This window comes from Homarus americanus, unplaced genomic scaffold (assembly GCF_018991925.1).
Source record: "Homarus americanus isolate GMGI-L3 unplaced genomic scaffold, GMGI_Hamer_2.0 scaffold26022, whole genome shotgun sequence".
NCBI lineage: Eukaryota > Metazoa > Arthropoda > Malacostraca > Decapoda > Nephropidae > Homarus > Homarus americanus.
The window spans coordinates 289,530-304,002 of NW_024735312.1; the positions used below are offsets into that span (position 1 = coordinate 289,530).

Here is a 14,473-nt window from a genome sequence, read left to right on the forward strand (position 1 = left end):
GACACGCAATAGTGAGCCCAATGAGTTACATACATTATACTGTATATAATTATACATTCATATACTGGTTGGCCCAAAGTCAGGACACGTAGAGAAAATACACTTTTCAATTCTTTTGTTGAATGATACACTCAGCCATCTCAACATAACAGGGGTAAGCTGGGGATGTGTCAGCCGTTATGTAGTTACAAGCCTCCAGGGACCAGGCACGACCATTCAGCAGGAACTTGTCGTCCAGTCCAGCGTTGTCCAGATCATTCTATTAGGTGTTAATGAACTCGGGGTGTGAGATGTAAAGCGCCGACTTGTTGAAATAAGAACTTCCTTCCTCAGGGCAGTGGAAGGTTGTCAGTAAAAGGTTCAACAACTGTTTGAAACATCAGAAGGTACAGTAAATCCAGCTTATGCACGTGAATACAGGTCCTGTCAGGGTATCTTCTGACACTTGCCCATCACAAACCACTTGGATTAGAGTTTGTATGTGACAGTCGTCGTTCTAGTGAGGTTTTCATTGGACCAGAAGCGAGCGTAATGGCGGTTATCATTCTCGCCAAGAAAAGAGTTTGGCTCATTGGTAACCACGTTAATGATGTCACCCCCTCTCGGAAACCGTCTGCTTCGTCGCTCTTAAATGAGATGAATTTTGGGATCACCTGAAGAATCTCCACCCCAGCTTATTTCACCTAAAGATTGACCACCCTAACATTATTTGGGATGATGAGGTTAGGTTAGGATAGTTTAAGTTATTTTACCTAAGATAAGCTGGAGTAGAGATTCTTCAGGTGATTCGAATCATGTAGACACGGAAATTATTTTGGGTTTAAAATTGGATTAACAAGACGTCCCAGACTCATTTAAGACCTACCAATTGGGTTTTCTTGGATGTTCATGGCCAGCCAGGACGAGGTCAGTCACCATCTCTCCCGCTGGCTCTTAATCACTCAATAACTTTACTGACAGGTGAGAAATCAATGCTTCTTCTCCCGTGGCTGTATTGGTGGAATAAGACGATACTGCGACATTGTACAGGTTTGGGTCTCTTGTGTATATACAGGTAGATCAAACTGATTTACCCAACCTTCCTTAACTTACCTTAATCTGTGTCTCACCTGCAGGACAGAGACCGTACATAATGTAAATATAAATTGGTTTTATCCTTATGTACACTCTCTCTCTCTCTCTCTCTCTCTCTCTCTCTCTCTCTCTCTCTCTCTCTCTCTCTCTCTCTCTCTCGTAGATTAGATCAGAGAAGATAGAGAGAAGAGAGAGAGACGAGGTCATGTGTTCTTCCATTATCAGTCAGTAATTCGCCATCATTTGGGCTGACGAAAGTGCCAGTAAATACAGTCGTGAACAGAGGCAGTTGCTCAGGGTTCACTCTGGGTTATGAGTAATGGATGACTTTGTTTTGCTTCGTTTATTTAACCTCCACGATGCTTCATCTCGTTTACCTGCCCAGCCCCGTCAAGACTTAATGATGTTATAATGCTCTTTAACAGCTAGGGGTCTTTTAAGCACGTACTGTAGTAAAGGTACTGTTCATCAACCATTAAACCCTACTGAGTGATACATCTCTCTGGTTCATCAAGACTTAGAGTGATAGTGGCTGGTGTTAAGTGTCATGACGAGGCTTTGAGGGTCAATACCTCCTCCTTGGCGGTGGCGGCTGTTGTGTACTACAATGTCCACGTCACCCCTGTTCATTCACCGGTATATATTCCCTGTGTCATGCTAACCAGTTTGGAATTATTCTCTCTGGTATATCATGTAAGTAGTGTTTCCTGGGCAGCTTTTTGTGTATGTGATTATATCGATTGTTGTGTCATCTTCCCTGGCGGTGCGTATATAGTCGGGTGTGGTGGAAGTATGATGACTGTACCCGGCTCTAGCGTCCACCCCCCTCCCCTTATCACCGTTAAACGCACCCTCCCTCGACCAGCTTAACTGGTTGTGGTAAAAAGACTGACTAGAGAACAAGTGAACGAGTTTATTCTTCTCTATTGATAAGGATGTGTGCAGAAGTTAGACCCATCATCATCTCGGCGCTGGCTGTAATGTACATGGTCTAGCCTCTACCACTCTAACACTTCTTCCATGCATTGAACAGTGAGAGGTGTTACTAGTCGCCTCACCCCGCTTCACACACACTTATTATTTTTTGTCGTTGTTTATCACACCTGTTATACATTTGTGATTGGTTTGAGTCTTGTGGACACCTTAACACTGCTGCTTAAAGATCAGGTGTTGTCTAAGATTGAGCTTTGGTTCACTCAGTGTTATACAGCGGCTAGATGTAGGTGATAGATGGATGGTTCACAACTTTATATTCCCGAAGAAAAAATCAAATCGTTTATATAAAAAAAAAATATCGTTGCATATACGAAATAATGAGACATTGTATGAAGACTGTATTGTATCACTCGCTCCAAAAAGTATCTTTACGGAGGGCTGCCATGAATTTCAAAATGAACACTATGGCTCTTGTTGTCTCGATAGGGCTGTCAGAATCCTTCGTCCGTTGTGTCATATTGTCTCACACAAAATCGTAAAGAAACTTTTCGGAGTGAGTGTATACAGTACGTAGGGGAGCGAAAGGAAGACCAAGATGGAGGGACCGGGTGAAGGGCGCGCGAGAAGTGACTAGGATCATCACCCAGTAAGCAATATAGTGCAATAATTAACCAAGAACATGTATGTGTCTTCTCATAAATACAGCTTTACAGAGTAGTAAGTATTAACTATATTGTTCTCGGTAATGCAACTTATGCGCCACCCTGTATGTGTGGAGGAGGGTGGGGGGTTGAAGACCATTGGTAAGTCCTGCTGAAGGTGCGTCCATACGTGCGTACGTTTCGTCGCCTACATGTGATTTACAAGACTAAATGAGGCACAGGGTTCCAACTCTGGTAGGGTGCGGCCGCGTGCACTAGATCGGTGTTTCCTCTTGTTGATCACATGTTGGCGATATACGCACGTGTGGACGCACCTTAATTCCACTTCACTGTTGAATTCTCCATGCGTGGTATTATGAAGTAGCACAAGTGTTCACACCCCTGACAACGGTGATGAAGCACGGAGCTTAATTATGGAGGTAAGAGAGGAGTGCAGTATGTGACGAGGCGAGGGAGGACCACTACTACAACAGTCTGTCTCCCGAGGGCAAGCCAGGGCAGACAAGATCAAGATCGTCCCTGTGACCACGCCAGCCTCCTATCGACAGTTCTCACCAACATTGCCCAGACCGTTCCTGTTGTTTCTCTAATTAAGATAGCTTGTCATTTGGGGCTCCTGAAAATATTATCCGACCCGTGCACATATGAGCCTACACACACTACAGTACATTAATGTGACTCGTGTATGTGGTTCAGTTAGTATCTATCCAGATGCATCATGCAAGTTGTAACTCTGTCTCCCCGGTAGTGGTGTAGATGAGAGTGAGGCGTGGAGGTCCCACACCGGACCTCTGTTGATGTGTGATGATGCTAAATCGACCCGAGAGTGTGGGATGACCGCCGGGTGAGTGATGATGGATGCTGGTGATCACAGAGGACCTGTGTTATCGCGGCATAATTGTCGCCCAGGAGAAGTGATCACCTCATTATGCTGCATTGAGGTCTGACCCCACCCACCTGGACCCCTCACCTCGGTCTCCCTCTCACCTCCACCACTGTCCCCATCACCTCCACCACTGTCTTTATCACCTCCACCACTGTCTTCATCACCACCACTGTCCCCATTACCTCCACCACTGTCTCCATCACCTCCACCACTGTCTCCATCACCTCCACCACTGTCTCCATCACCTCCACCACTGTCCCCATCACCTCCACCACTGTCTCCATCACCACCATGTTTCTCACCACCACCACCACCACCATTATCTCCACCATCACTTGTAGCACTACCACCATTATTATCACCACCACCATATCTCCATCACTACCACCACCACTGCAACACACACACGTACACACACACACACGTATACACACACACACACACACACACACACACACACACACACACGGGTTTACATAACTATTTTGGGGTTAAAATTTTATTAAGGCATATATTATTAATTGATTTGTTATAGTTATGTTAATAAGTGAAAAAAAAGAGTTAACATTAACCCTTTTACCTGTACTGGGGGGTGACTCACCTATCATGCGGACAGGTAAATAACAAGTGTGCTTAATATGTTCTGTGACCCCTGTTATGCCACTGTTATTATTTACATTGTTATTTTACTGTTATGTTCATTGTTATTCCCCGTTATATCCCTGTTATTATACCCGTCATTATACCCCCTTATATATGTTCAAGTGTTGTTGTGGCCTCGTCGTTCTGTTTCTTCACCTGTCATTTATAATTCTGTTTCCTCCCCCTTCACAGGTGAGATGGCCGACGGGTGTGGAGGCACGGGAACCAGGGCAACAGGTAGGCCAAGAGTAAAATACACCCTCTCTCTCTATGCTCACACCTTCCTACCTCACGCCTCACATACTGTACACCTACCTGTCCACATGTATTTTTTAACCCAATTAGATTTTGTTTTTATTTAGTGTTTTTAGTGTAATTTTAATCTGTTTTTATTATTATTATTATTATTTTTTGGGGGGGAGGGGGGGGGAGGGTTGCATGTGCCGGAACTAATTGGTTGAGGTTGAGAGAGGCTGCCCATGTGTCAATACCACGGTGTTCAGAACTCCTGCTTGGCTGCTACATACATACATACATACATTCATACATACATACATACATACATACATACATACATACATACATGCACACTTGGTTTTCTGGGTATATGATTCATTATATATGTTTCTCTTGTCATATGTAGTATGTAGGGAGACGGTAGTGAGACGGAAAGCAGAAGAGAATAAAAACACCAAGAGGGAGAGACAGATGAAGACAGAAGACTGACGAAGAGAAAAGACACAGATAGAAGACAGACACAGAGAATACAGACGGAGAGAGAAGACAGACACACAAAAGACAGGCACATACAGTCAGACAGATAGACAGACAGGCACAGACGAAATACAGACACAGACAGAGGAAAGACACAGAAGACAGACACAGACATAATATAGACACAGATACAGTCAGACAGGCAGACACAGACAGAAGACAGACAGACAGACAGCCAAACAATGAAACTCTGAGAATCACACAGTCTTACAAGTGGTGTGGGTCCTCTAGATTGCTGAAGACGTGAACAAGTCAGGGGATTGCGTGAGTTGGTAAATGAGAGCGTCACAGGTCCCAGGGTCACTCTCTACACATCCTCAACCTAAAGAGAGAGACCTTTTATACATCAGGGCCTTCCATCTGACGCTATACATATACACCCCACGTTATACCATACACCGTCCTGATAATCGTGAAGGGGGTTAAATATTTAGTGTTGTGTGGATGGGTTATGCTGTTAGTCTCTCTCTCTCTCTCTCTCTCTCTCTCTCTCTCTCTCTCTCTCTCGTAAATGATGTATATATATATAAACAAATCAATTAAACACCCGAGTTTTGGCATACTTTATACCAAACCAGCCTTGAAAATAACAGACCCGGGAATCGATAATTGGATCACATTATAAAGTTCTGAAGTGGAAAGGGGAATCTGAACACATTATTTTTTTTTTCTTTTATTTACTGTTTCAGCATATTTGTATATATTTTTTTAACGATTTGTGAGGGGCTGTTGGTGAGTGTGTGGGTAGTGTGTGTGGGTAGTGTGGGTAGTGGGTGTGTGTGGGTAGTGTGTTACAGCAAGAAGAATCAACATGTAGAGACTCGCTTGTAAGTGTTGGTTGAATATGTGGAGAGGAATTAATGATGTGTGTGTGTGTAATTTGATGGTAAATTTTGCTGTGTCAGGGGCAGAGTGGTGGTGGTGGTGGTGGTGGTGGGGAGGGGGTGGGGGGGAGGGGGTAGGGGGGGCAATAATGGGTGACGGGATCTCCTCTTCCCTCTCCTTCTGACCATCGACTGTACAGTATATTGAAGATCTCCTCCTGTTCCGCCTCTTCTTTTTTTCGTTCTTCCTCCTTCCTCTTGTCTCGTACATCCTCTTCCTCCCTCCTCCTCCTTCTCCTTCTTCTCCTAGTACAGTTTCCTTGCCTCGTCTCCAAGTTAAATACCTACCTTTCTTCCTCTTCTTTATTCACTTCTCAAATCCTAGCTGAGAGAGAGAACTACATCAGGTGACACCGGGTAATGTTGTCCTTCCCCCGCCCCTCCCTCCCTCCTCATAACACTGTGTTAGTGAGTGGTGTATTTAGTGTGAGGCGACCTCAGTGGTGACGACATGAGGAAAGCGACACTTGTGGTGGAGGCGACAACAGCCTCTCTCCTCTCACACTTCGGGTCTAGCTGTTAGTTTTGTTTGTCAGACTGTCGACTTGTCAACCCGGCTGAAAGTTCAGTGGAATTGTAGTGGAGACAGCAACAGCTTTCATTCCATCAGCCTCTCTTGTTGGTGTGGCTGTTAGTGGTGTGTGTATGGCTGTCGGCAAGATGGCCACTGATAATTTGTTTCCCGAGGCCTGCGTGGAATTAAGTGACACTTGTACTAATGTAGTGCAGTTAACACGAGACCGTGAAGAAGAGCCTGGTGGTGTGCTGCTCCGTCCCTTCCTTCATCAGTGTAGCCACCGATGTCTAGTTTACCTGGCGTATATTCTCGGTTGTTGACTTAATGTTGTCGAGTAAACTCAAGCCTATAAAGAAATAGTGTCCCTTAGAGCATCACTGGTGACGATTCTTGTGTTTACTTCCGTCAGTCTGTCTGTCCGTCTTGCCAGCTCGGCCGCACCAGAGTGTAGTTTACCTGGCGTTGTGTCTGGAGACTAAGCAGACACAAGTGCATCCTGATCACCGCCGACAACCCTCCCCCACCCTCCGCTCCGTGGCCACCGCCGCTATTGACAACGTGTGCAATTTTTGCCCCGGTTATTTTGTCTCATTGTTCTTATCCGTGTAACTTTTTCCCGATGTTTACCCCCCCTTCCCCCCTCCCCCTCTTACTGAAACCTGGGCTCCTCCCCCTCCCTTCCTACCTACCTGCCTCCCTCCTCCCTCCTCCTCCCTCCCTCCCTCCCTCCCTCCTCGGCTGCAGTTGAGGATTTATAGTGGTTTGTGCGCCGTAACGTGCACCATCCTATCATTAGTGTTATTGAGGGAGATAGTTCGGTAGCACAGTTTGCCATATGGTCGGTCGCCCCCTCGCCGCCTCCACCGCTGCTGCTGCTGCCAGTGACATCCACAAGTGCAGCCAGTGTGCAAGTGCAGCGTGCAGCAGCGGTGCAAGGTGTTGTGGCCCAGGTGTTGCAGGTGACGGTCTTACCTCAGGTGGCGGCTGAAGTAGACGCCGCGTCGCTCACTGTTGTGAATACATGCCTTAGCGGTGATAGTAAACCTGCAGTGAATAGTGGCCGTAGCGGTGATATTATGTGATATTAAACGTGCAATGTTGGCAGAGTAAACAGTGGCCGTAGCGGTGATATCCCCGCTGGTGGTGTAGTAACGGAGGTGAACAGTGGCTGCAGCAGTTATCTATATCTCGCTGAGTATTAGTGATGCAGTGAAGGAGGGTGTGTCATTACTGCTTCAGTGAAGGCAGGAGTGTTTAATCCCGACAACGGGTGTGGAATTAATATCTGGATAGCGGGCGTTGTGTCGGTGTGGAGGAGTGTAAGCAGGCATGAGAAGGTGGAGCTGTAGTGGGAGAGAAGCGGTGTAGAGGCCGGTGGCGCCCCCAGCTAACGATGGTGTGTGTGTGTGGTAGTGGAGGTGTACAGGTGTGTGCCCATGACACCTCCCACGCACGTTTATGACGCCCTGCCCTCACCTCTACCTCAAGGTGAGAACCAGGTGAGATTAAACTTACATCTTCTTTATATTTGATGGATTAACTGTGTGGGATGGGACGATAACCGCAGAGTGGTTCACAGGTTACGAAGGTCAGCCACATCTCTGAATTATGTTGTTTTCACTCCGGTACGTCAGTCAGCTGGTATGTAATTATTAAGACGATATATAGTGACACAGGTTGTGGTGCTCGCAATAACGGAGGCTGGGTCAGCTTGTGCTCTCGCCGCAGTTACTGTTTCACTTCTTACGACTCAGCCATGTCTAGTGGAGCAGCTAAACATAACCCGGATCCTCAAACGATAAAAAATTACTGTTTCAATGGCGTTGGGAATCCAGTGAGACGATCATAAGTACTGTAGGTGTGTTGTCATCTCGCGTTGATGACAAACGATTATTGTAGGAGAGTTGAAGAGAGACACACTTTGATTCATTTATAACAATAATTTGATACTTTTTCCTCGCAGAACACCAAAACTACAGGTAACTGTCGTGCACAGGTAACGAGATATTACTAGATTGAACACGTGTGCTGTAGCGCCTGGGTCAAAAGCGTGCTCTTGCGAGTGTGAACTGCAGCTGCCGTCTCTCCTGAGAGGTGTTGATGGTGGACGTGAAGATATTACTGGCGGTGGCTTTTACTGGCTACACTGTGCTGTCTCCCTAAAGGTGGCTCTCGCTGGTTGCAACACACACCACCAGAGCACTCGACGCTGAATGTCAGGTTGATCACACCAGTAACACGTGAAGGGACACCATCACGCCCTCGCAGACAGTGGGCACGTTGACTGTTGTCCACACACTGACGAAGGAAAACATTCTTGCCCCTACTCTCTCACATTTCATGTTTTGTTTTCATTCTTATTACTGCGACGGCACGGCAGGAAATAGTGTAGTTTTAATATATATATATATTCAGAGTAATTTTATGTTTGTTTTGGTAGCTTCACACTTCTGGTATGGATTTATCTGGTGCTCGGTATAACGTGCTTGATGCTAACAAGATTATCTCTGCACTTTATAGTAGATATTTAATAGAACATCCTACATGTGTCTTTACTTCTTACAATTACGTCCTTTGGTATTTATCAATGATGCTAGTGACAGAACTGGTGAGGCTCTCTCCAGCTGGCCTGAGTGAAGAGGACACTCTCCCACCATCTTGGAATAAGAAGCGAGGAAGGTGGGAGGGAGGGAGGGAACACGCGTGCTCCGCCACCATCATGGTACAATTGGAGGGAGGGAGGGAACACGTCCTGAGACCATCACGCCGGGAACTGTTTGATTATGTGTAAGAACCTGAGGGTGGGGGCGGGGTTGGCCTGGCCATTACTGCTGATTGATACACTCAGAATGACGAGGCGACCAACCAGTCCCGCTCCCATCTTGTCAACTCCAGGGTCCTCCCCACGCCTCCGTCACCACTGCGCGCCCGACTGGCCACACGCCCTAGTTGCTCTCCCTGTTCCAACCACATCACACGCCCTCGCTACCTCCCCTGTTCACCGCCCACACAACCACACCAAACGCCCTCGCTAGCTCCCCTGTCCCATCGCCACCCACATGCTCACGCCTACACCCGCTGTTCCACCATAATACACACGCCCCCACTAGCCCTCACTAATTCCCTTGTTCCATCACCACCCACACGCCCTCACCACATGCCCTCACCTCGTTCCATCATCACCCACGCCATTTTGTTGATGCATTCTTTGGTATGTGTGGCTCAGGTCGTACCGCTGAGGAGTATACTGAACCTGAGGCAAGAAGCGGGGGACCTTAAACAGAAAACTTGGTAAAAAGTAAATCAGCGGAGGTAATGGCCCCTGAAATAGTGTCGCAGACATTATTATCTACTTGTTTTTTTTTTTTACCCCACGCTGCTAATTATATGAAATTGGTGAGATTGGAGGATATTTGTGTGTATTTTCTTAATGGTTAATTGATTTGTGTAAGTGTGTTTGTGAGAGAGAGGTAGAGCCAGAGCCTGCTGGGACGTAATAATAATACTAGTTAACGGTTGATTGAAAGAACGCATCTAACAAAAGGCTGAAATTATATAATGAGTAGATATGATTAAGGTTACATACGGTAACATTGGGTAATGGGGCATTTAACAAAACCTTCCAATACAAAATGATGAAACAAAAGCCCGGAGTGAAGATAGACATTAACAATGGATTAGGTAATTTTCTCGATGTTTGTAAAGGAGCTGCATGGTCTTGTAGCTGTTCTGTCAACTGTCGTGTGGCGTCGGCAGGACCTTTCACATGTTACCGTATGAGGGGTAGCTTAGCTACTATCCCCGGCTGGTCACAGTGCGCACAGATTTCTCACCCATCACGTAGCCCTGGTAGGCTCACACGGGGTGTTGGCGAGGGTCTTCATTGCTCACCTGTAGGTATTGGTGGGAGTCTTCGTCGTGGGATCTGGGATGTCGCTTGTGGTTGTGAGGTCTAATTTGGGTGTGACCACAGTCTTGTCAGGTATATCCACTGTTCAATACTTGTTTCCTTTATTTTCGAGTTAAAACTGTCACTCTTGTAACAGTCGAGGATTGATCATCAATCTTTGCTCTGTATTCTTGGTCGGAGGATGTTGATGTATCCTGGTAGACAGGAGGAGGTCAGGGAAAGGAGTGGAAGAGGGTCAGTAGGCCTGACCCAGGCAACTGCAGTGCAGAGACAAGTGCATCCTAACCCTATGAGGACTATGTGTGTGATGGAGAAAGGGAGAGAGAGCCTGCTGGTGTGTGTGTGTGTGTGTGATGGAGAGAGAGAGAGAGAAGAGAAAGAGCCTGCTAGTGTGTGTGTGTGGGGGGGGGAGAGAAAGAGAGAGCTGGTGTGTGTGTGTGTGTGTAAGTAAGTAAGGGGGTGTTAAAAAGGCAGCTGTTCGCTACCCATCCTTGAAGCAATACAACTAAATGATTGTCCGATGATGTTTGAATCTGAGTCTCTTCAGACTCCACCACAAGATGGAGGAAAAATAAATTATTAAAGTGTAAAAGCTGAACACAGTTTAGAGAAAAAGATTAAAAGGAAATTGCAAATAATAACACGAGTAAGAGAAAAACAGGAGTAAGTAGTGATCTAAGGAACAAGTCGACCATTAGAGATAACTGAACAGGTAAGTGGAGTGTCAGCTGTCGCACTCATGATGGTTGCAGACACGTTGCTTATACTGTACAACAGAGGTGATGAAGTCACGTGATTCCTTACCGTCACATAACATGGTCCCTCTCTGAGTTTACATCTCGCACACCCTAATACCTGCTATCATCGGTACTCGAGTTACGGCCACCATCTCCATACGGAAAGCCTGCAGCAACACGGTGAAAAATATATCATCATCGTACGTTGTTCATAGCTCAGTGCAGGCTTGAGGTGGCTTCTCTGACGCGTGCGATAGACACTCCCGGTAGGTAGGATTCTTCATCATGCAGTATCACCGACCTGCAGTATGAGTTTTAACCTAACTTAACTCCAGCATCGTTTACACTTTGAATCGCCTTCTTGTCCGCCATCTTGTTCCTTCTCACGCCACACGAGCACAAAGCTTCCTCTTGAGCTTCGGTTACGCACCGCCGTAAAGTAACCGATATTGTGGGACCAGTCTGTAAATTATTCCATACTGTTGCACCAATCAGTAAATGATCCCCAAATTGTTGCAGAAGTCAGTAAATCATTTCACTCTATTGCAGCAATTATTACGTTGCACCAGTCTGTGGAAAGATTAACAAAGTATCTCGACCATCATTAATTCCCGTCAAACTTTTGCAACACGCAGTAGCTCATTGGCGCATTTAAACTGTTGTACCATAAAATAGGTGACTCTCACTTTTTACCTCAATAATATAAGTGACCCCAAGTGTTGCACCATAATATAAGTGACCCCAAGTGTTGCACCATAATATAAGTGACCCCAAGTGTTGCACATAATATAAGTGACCCCAAGTGTTGCACCATAATATAAGTGACCCCAAGTGTTGCACCATAATATAAGTGACCCCAAGTGTTGCGCTATAATTACAAGTGTTGCACCTAAGTGATTCCAAGTGTTGCACCATAATATAAGTGAGCCCAAGTGTTGCACCATAATATAAATGACCCCAAGTGTTGCACCTAAGTGATTCCAAATGTTACACCATAATATAAGTGACCCCAAGTGTTGCACCTAAGTGATTCCAAATGTTGCACCATAATAATTGACCCCAAGTGTTGCACCATAATATAAGTGAGCCCAAGTGTTGCACCATAATATAAGTGACCCCAAGTGTTGCACCTAAGTGATTCCAAATGTTGCACCATAATATAAGTGACCAAGTGTTGCACTATAATTTGCCCCAGTGTTGCACCATAAATGATCCCAAGTGTTGCACCAGAAGTGACCAAAGTGTTGCGCACCAGTGACCCCAAGTGTTGAACCATAATATAAAGGTGAGTCAAGTGTTGCACCTTAATGTATGTGACCCAGAGTGTTGCACCATAATATAAAGTGACCCCAAGTGTTGCACCTTAATATAAGTGACCCCAAGTGTTGCAAAGTGACCCCAGAGTGTGAACCATAATATAAGTGGCCCCCAAGTGGTACCAAGAGTGAGCTCAAGTGTTGCACCTTAATATAGGTGACCTCAAGTGTTGCACTTTAATATAAAAGTGACCCCAAGTGTTGTGCCAAAAGTGACTGAAAGTGTTGCACCTTAATCCCCAAGTGTTGCACCTAAGTGATTCCAAATGTTGCACCATAATAATTGACCCCAATTGTTGCACCATAATGTAAGTGAGCCCAAGTGTTGCACCATAATATAAGTGACCCCAAGTGTTGCACCTAAGTGATTCCAAATGTTGCACCATAATATAAGTGACCAAGTGTTGCACCATAATTTGCCCCAGTGTTGCACCATAAATGATCCCAAGTGTTGCACCAGAAGTGACCCCAAGTGTTGAACCATAATATAAGTGAGTCCAAGTGTTGCACCTAATGTATGTGACCCCAAGTGTTGCAATTCATAATATAAGTGACCCTAAGTACAGACCTAATATAAGTGACCCCAAGTGTTGCACCACAAGGACCCCAAGTGTTGAACCATAATATAAGTGAGCCCTGTGTTGCACCAGAAGTGACTCCAAGTGTTGCACCTTAATATAAGTGACCTCAAGTGTTGCACTTTAATATAAGTGACCCCAAGTGTTGTACCAAAAGTGACCCCAAGTGTTGCACCTTAATATAAGTGACTCCAAGTGTTTCACCTTAATATAAGTGACTCCAAGTGTTGCACCTTAATATAAGTGACCCCAAGTGTTGCACCAGAAGTGACCCCAAGTGTTGAACCATAATATAAGTGACTCCAAGTGTTGCACCTCAAAAGTGACCCCTCTGGGCAAGCTGCACCTTAATATAAGTGACCCCAAGTGTTGCACCTTAATATAAGTGACCCCAAGTGTTGCACCAGAAGTGACCCCAAGTGTTGAACCATAATATAAGTGACTCCAAGTGTTGCACCATAATATATGTGACTCCAAGTGTTGTACCAAAAGTGACCCTCCAAAGAGTTGCACCAAAGGTGACCCCCCCCCCAAGTGTTTCATCAAATGTGATCCCAACTGTTGCACCAAAAGTGACCCCAAGTGTTGCACCATAAGTGACCACAAGTGCTGCTTCTCAGGTGTTGTATAATGAAGTAATATTTTTACAGGTTGGTGATGACGGGTTAGTGTTAACGTGTATGATAATGTGAGGTGCAGTAGCCTCTCACGGGTCGTCATTATAACACTAATACCCGGATCGCTGTTTCTCTCTATTTTTCGCATCGCGGATCACCATTACACCAGGACAATTATCATTAAACTGTGCAACATCCTGTAGAAGAAAAAAGAATGATCCTGATCTATTAATGATAATGGATTATGTTGTGTTGTATCCGGTTTCATGGTGGCTAAACAGAGACGTCAGGGTGCTTGGCTCTGGTTGAGGAGGCCGCTAAAACACTGTGAGATCCTGAGGCAGTGGTCACCAAGATGGAGGTTAGTCACGTACTGCTGGCTGCCGTCCCGATAATCAAGAGAATCGACTGTTGATTTTTCTAAATAACTGGGAAAGCCACTGATTCGTTTGCATCATTCTGAGTTCCGACATGTTCATCCAGCGTTGAAGTGGATTGTAGTGATATTTTACACGAGAAGTAAAGAGCGTACTCATATTTAGGAGAGAATGTAAACTTGTGAATCTTGGTAAATCAAAGCCTCGTTGGTGAGTTTTTCTCCCCATAAGTGACATGTGAGACCACCACGTAATAAAGTCAGCTCAGTATAATTTCTGTGTTATTTTCACCGCCATCTGAAGTAACGTAACTCGGGCAGACCATTACGTACGTTCTGATATTCCAAGATGGAAGATTGTGACGTACACTTACATGAAAATACGAGTCCAGAGCCAAGTTCTCATATAATCGTATGATTTTTTTTATTTTTAACGAGTTATGAGATAAAGCCTCAAATTTCGGCAGTCTCAGTGCAATTTGTCCGTCATTTTGTCTGCAATCTTTGTCTTATTGCTTTTGTGAGACAGTTAAAAACGCTCGCTCTTGCCCAGCTGAGTGGTAT

General features: G+C 45.4%; 1 protein-coding gene across 1 annotated transcript in view; it reads left to right on the forward strand.

Annotated features, from left to right (window-relative positions):
* Positions 1–4,420: 4,420 nt before the first annotated feature.
* LOC121870838 (segmentation protein cap'n'collar-like) overlaps positions 4,421–14,473 on the forward strand; it is a 113,114-nt gene continuing 103,061 nt past the window's right edge. The window contains exon 1 of the mRNA XM_042372803.1: positions 4,421–4,437. The gene's annotated coding sequence lies outside the window, so the exon portion shown is untranslated. The remainder of the gene's footprint in view (positions 4,438–14,473) is intronic.